The sequence below is a fragment of the Neoarius graeffei genome, chromosome 13, assembly GCF_027579695.1.
Source record: "Neoarius graeffei isolate fNeoGra1 chromosome 13, fNeoGra1.pri, whole genome shotgun sequence".
NCBI classification, from domain to species: Eukaryota; Metazoa; Chordata; class Actinopteri; order Siluriformes; family Ariidae; genus Neoarius; species Neoarius graeffei.
In genome coordinates this window covers 11,502,525-11,509,001 of record NC_083581.1, presented here as the reverse complement: position 1 = coordinate 11,509,001, position 6,477 = coordinate 11,502,525, and positions in this window count along the sequence as shown.

Here is a 6,477-nt window from a genome sequence, read left to right as displayed (position 1 = left end):
CATTTTGGCTTTGTTTCCAGTTTGCTTTCCCCGCTCTCCCCTGCACATACATCCATAAGTGCCTGCATCTTGACACTTGTTGCTCTTGCAGGCTAAAATATTGCTAAATTACTGGAAACACTATTGGTGTTTCCTCTGCTAGCTAGTTTTTCCTCAGTGAAAACATGTTACCTAAATGACAACATGATTAAAGTTACCTTTGATAACTAGGAAATATTAGCTAAATAAAACCCTTGCTAGCTATTATTATCATAATTGAAACATGGTTAATGTTTATTTTGCTAATAATAACATGGAAACAATGTTAGTATTGATCTTGCTTCTAATATACAGTTATTCATGTGTTTGTTTTTTACACATAGTTTAGTTTTAGATTTTCTTTTTATTCACTCTGAAACACATTAAAATGATAATGATTTATCCTGATTTAGCCCATGTCCATGCTAATTATTAGTTAATATTTTTTGTATTTTTTATGGCCTTCCGCCTCCCTGGTGTATGTAGATAACATAAACCTTTATAATAACCGAGTGCTGTCATGTGAATTATTCATGTTTTAATTACAGTGTGTGATACAGAACATGATTTTTCTCTTCACTCGTGTTGTAGATGTATAAAACATGATGTATGCATGCTGCTTGACTTTTTCTCCCCACTGCTGTCCAGTTTTGCTGGCTCTAATTGGAAGAATTTTGGATTAGCCAAACAGCAAGCCAGCAGTCATGTGTGAGTCATCATAACTTATATAACACTGATCTGCTCTCATACACTTCCTGTCTCTCTGTCTTTAGTTAGTTCCCTGAATCTGTCAAAAAGTCCAGAAATGCAAAACATAGTAAAGTAATAGTAAAAGGATGATGACTTGAACAAATCAGCAGGATTTTCCAGGTGCTAGAGTTTAAAGGAGATATGCAGAACCATGGCCTCACTTTTTGTTTATAAATGCCTTGAGACCTCAAGAATGGCATAGGAATAGTTTTAAGCATTAACAATAAATCTAATATAGTAATTTTCACAATTAAAGTGATTCATATAGGTAGCGGTTTGAGTGAATGACCTTGACATCTGTGATGTCACAGCGGGAAGGCTATTGGTCTCATCACCATTTCCGCTATACTAAAACACAGAGCTAACTGCAACTTTGATCCTCCATTTTGAGCTAATTTATCACCATGCCACATAGATGTGTTGCTGGCAGGTGCAGCAATACAACAGAAGGTGGCTTTATGTTGCATTCATGGCCCAAGAATGTTCAAACTACAAATATTTGGATGCATTTTGCGAGAAATTCATGGATTGAGCACCTACGAAGTGGTGTCTCCTCTGCTCTGCACATTTTATTGAGGACTCGTACAAAACCTCTGATCTGTTGAGGAGCATTGGCTATAAGCCCATATTGAAAGAGGGTGCAGTACCACAATTAAAGGAAAAGTAAACTACAAGAAAAGGAAAGTAAGTTCAGTTGCACCAGTTCTCCCGGAGTATGAGCTGAGCAGTAATGGCAGAGTACTCAGTATGGAGAAAATGAAGAATGAAATCTGACCAGTCGTCAGATTTCTCCACTGGATATGCTTTTTCCCCTCACTGGATATGCTTGCCTCAGCAGCAATATCTCGCCCTTATGTGGAAGAAGCGAATGAATGAAGAACTGAATGAAGAATTGAAAGTCAGCTTGTTTCAAAACAATCAGCCACAAGCTCGGCCTTCAAGAAGCGAGAACACAGATGGGTAAGATGTGACTCTCATTTGGTTACATCACAACAAAAACAACAACACTCATTGTTTACCTGCATTTAGATGAATACATGTAACTTGTATTGTGTATTTAAGTTACTGGTATAAGATTATTTAATTTGTTTCAGAATGTGATTGTCTCAGTTCATCTGATTATTTAATTAGTCTTTTATGTTTTATCAGTGAAAATGCATGCATGTACATGTATGTTGCATAAGTTATAATGCCTATACTGTTTCAATGAGAGTCACATGAGACTGTCAGTTCAATTCCATCCAATTCTCTCGATGGCTTTGTTCTCTGGCTTTATTTCGTAAGGTGGGGGCCTCCGTGGCCGATGTGTTACTATTGGATTCACTTTCCGATGGTTCGAACTGATACGGTTCTATGTGTATAGCAGTAGTATGTACACATACTCCAATTTCAGGACTATTACAGTCAGATGTATTACTATCTGAGGAATCCAAAGAATCTCCAATAAATCTGAACGAAGAGGCCATTGCAACCACTCTCGCTTGCCGAGTCTGGCTTTGGTCTATAGCACCAGTTCCTGCTGTGACGTCACCCACCCAGGGCTGGCTGGCTCAGTGGGGCAGCTCAAATGCCAACTTTGCGGTCAATTTTAACTCTCAAAATGTATATTTTTTATTCCCAATTATGCAGCATACAAGAATCAAGGATGGAGGTATCTCCATCTATCCACTCAGAAATGTATTTAAAAATAAAGGTTCTGTGTATCTCCTTTAAGCACATTTTAATCACCAAATATTGATTAATGAATGCTGGATTTGTAGACTTTGTGTGGTGAAACTCGAAAAGGAGCTGTGCTTAAATTACAATTTAAAAGGTTGTTATAGGTCTTCCTTGGCTTTAGTCATTCCCTCGGATAAGCAGCTCACACTGGGACACAGGGAAGAGGCTGCTGTTGTGTGGAGGAGTGCATATAGCCACTGGCATACTCCGAACAGCTGTCCCCTCTGGTTTGGAGGAGGATGAAGCCCAACAGTACATATGGTTCATTATGCTTTTCCTCAGAGGGACACAGCTATATGTGCTTTGCTTTTAGAAGCAATAAAAAATCCAAGAGAGAAAAAACCGCACAGGATCCCATAACCATTCCAGGAACACTGCTCTATAATATCGAGATACAAAAATCAAAGCTTTCATTATAATCTTACACTGCCATGCTATCCAGTGACATTTGCTCTGATTATATTATATTACATTACCAGACCTGCCGATCTTTACACGTTTTGCAAAAATGCTCCACAGTTTAACATCAGAATATGTTAGCATGAGTGATCATTCAACACACAAAGATCAGTCTTTTTCTGCACAATAAAACTGGACATAAATCAACTGCCATATTAATGTGGAACAGCCAATTAACTGCAAATATCAAAGGATTTGTTTTTAGTGTGGATTGTATATAAAAACAGGGCTTTCAATCATATCTTCATGAATGTATATAATTTGCCTTACATTTACTAGCATATTACTTTTACATTAAGTTCCTATTATTTTTATTGTTGTTCTTATATTCCATTATTCAAATTTGATATATTTTATATACTTTCATCTTTTTTTGCCTAATTTACTTTTTGATATTTTACATTACGTTACATTACATGGCACTGAGCAGATGCTCTTATCCAGAGTGATGTACAAGTGCAAAAGTATTTGACAAACTTTCACTTTGTTTCACTTTGACCTGCATTTTAAATGTATGAAAGGTGCTATATCCATTAAGTCAGAGAAATCACACTAAATACAGTAAAGATTAAGCACATAAAGGCTGTTTATGGCATGAACATGTGGTCTAGTCATAAGAAGGCATGTTTTTAACAGCATTTGGAATCTGGACTAAACATGACCCAAATGTGACCAGTCCTTGCATGCCATTTAGATTTTGGGCCCAATTTCCATCATTCCACAGCAACATGTAGGCCACCACTGGGCCATTACTCATTTGCTATCAGGAACTTCCCATTTTCTGATTTCTACCATCATTAGTCTGAAAAAACAAAAAACAAACAAAAAACCCTTAAGACTAACATCCTGATACAAACCCTGTAGGACAAAGGGTCATCAAATGGAGATCCAGTTTTTGAACCTGCTAAATATTTCAGTGGACCAAACCAAGCACTTGAAAAATTCCTGTATCGGAGCTGATAAACTGATACACACATTTTTTCTTACTGTCTTTTTTCTCATATCAGTTCATATGAGGGTTTTGTCTACATTGCCATGTGCTTTTGTTTCAGTTCTAGTCCCACCTCCACCTGTCCCATCACCAGCTGATTAGCCAAATGTGTTCACCTGTTCCATGTCTTTTCCTCAATTACTTTAGTTATTTCTGCCCTGTTGTTTCTTCTCCTCCTTGTGAAGGCCTGTCATGCATTTGTTACTGAAAGTCCAAGCCTTATTTTTAAGGCTTAGATTCTCTTCATGCTGTCATTTCTGGATCTGCATATGGTTACCATGCCAACTTGTATTTGGCAATGATTTTTGCCTTGTCCTCAATAAATAACACTTTCAAACTGGACGTTACACAGATAGACTATAGCTGCAAAACATTTAGATGATTTATTTGATGAGGATTAGTGCCAAATATCCTACATGCTAGTAATTCACTGCAACAAACTCTTTTACTATGAACTTTCACATAAATGAACTATGTTCCTGTCCTCCGCCTTTAATGACAATGAGTTGGAGTCTTAAAAAAAAATCACTGTCATGTCCACGCATGTTGGCGCTTGCACAGCACCATTAGAATTAATTACAATATTTTGCACATGTTCTGATTAGAGTGCAATTACAGCACGTGCTAATAAGGACTCTCTAAAGACACAAACTTGGTGAATTATATGCACTGTACGGTACCTCGTGTCTCACGTTACCAAGCCTTGTATCTGTGTATTGCCTTTCTGGTTTTGACTTTGTTTTGTGTATTTGGACTCTGCCTTTCATCTTTGCCTTTGTCATTCTGTTTGTGCCTCACAAGACCATTGCTCATTGCCTTTGTATTACGTTTTTGAACTGTTTGCCTGCCTGTTTGTAAATAAACACTCTTCCTGCATTTACATCTGTCATTCACCTGCTTACATGACACACTGAGCCATGTGTTCCTCTTCCCCCCAGAGACAAACAATAGGTAATCAAATCCACAGTCAAGTTAACAATATGTGTTAATGCCATAAAATAAAGGCTTAACGAGCCTCACTTAGGTGTCGATCACTAGCAATTACCAGGAATGTGATCAAAGGATCAATAAAAGGAAGAACTTACTGCTGATACCACTAAACTTAACACTTCGTTAAAGTCTACCGGCAGTGTTTTTATACCCCCCACCCCGCCCTGTGGTGTGACACAAATGAAATCATCAGTGATTTGCAACTCATGAATGAACTGAATGGTGAAAATTTTGAAAATATAGTGAGTCAGTAGGTGGACATTGACAACAATACACCAGTAACCTCCGTCATTTCCATAACAGACAAAGAAATCAATCATCGCCTTGTATCGTGATCCTTTATCTCAGTCAGTCAGTGCGTTTACATGCACATCCAAATCGAGCTGCTGTCGGTAATCGAGCTAAGAGTCCCAGCAGGGGTGCCAGAGAAATCCAATCCTACATGCACACAAGGAAATCGAGCTATTGTGTGAGGTACATTGTGCACCCGAGCCACAGGTGGCGCTACACGCCCCATCGTGTTGGTACAGTTCCGGTTGTCGTCATGAAGAAGAGCTATTCAAGAGTATAAACAAAGTTATCAGCAGTGTTGCCAGATACTGCTGACGTTTTCCAGCCCAAAACATGTTCAAATCCGCCAAAATGCACTTAAAACCGCCCAATATGGCAACACTGGCAGTTCTGTGTTCACAAGTTCTGTGCTCAAGCTGTTAGGCTTGCTCTAACAGACTGTATGGCTACAAACTGTTCTGCGCAGACCACTGTTTTGTAAGACAACTTTGCACAATTGTATATTTTCTAAAGTCCATTTTTTGCTTACAAAAAATTTTTTTTTTGCTTACAATTTAACTTATGTCTTAATAAACACACAAAAAGTTCAATTGTTTTGTTTTTATTGACATTCTTCAGATGTTGGACATATATATATATATATATATATATATATATATATATATATATATACACACACAAATACAGTGACTTGTTTATGTACACAATTTACAGCTATGCAACAGCTGTACAGATGTATTTGGTGATACAGTAAGTGAGCTAATTTTTAACAGTGCAAACAATGCCACAAAAAGAAAAGATTCATGCCGTTGTCATGATTCGTTGTCATGCCGACCGAGGCTGTTGTGTTTCCCGCTTGTGGTCTCGTCACTCGTCACTTCCGGAAGGGGCAGTGCTGAAGTAAGTAGCTCGACAGGGTATACATGCACTAAGTAGCTCGGCAAAAATCGCATAATCTAGGTTGTGTAGCTCGATTACAAGAAATCAAGTTCGGTTTGATTTCAGCCGAGCTAAGGTGTTTCCATGGCATTTAGAACTTCGATTTCAGTCGAGCAACGGCAGAAATTCGATTTTCTCTATGTGCATGTAAACGCACTGAGTGAACTGCGAAAGTGACTCAGAAGGAGAAATTCATGATCAGGAGAATGTGTCTAAAATTTCACATATAATGTGAGTGTTTTGTGTGACAAGTGGGTCCATTTCAATATTACAAGCTTTTCAGTATAAAGAACTATTTGGATGTCCCCCAAGGAGTTTGT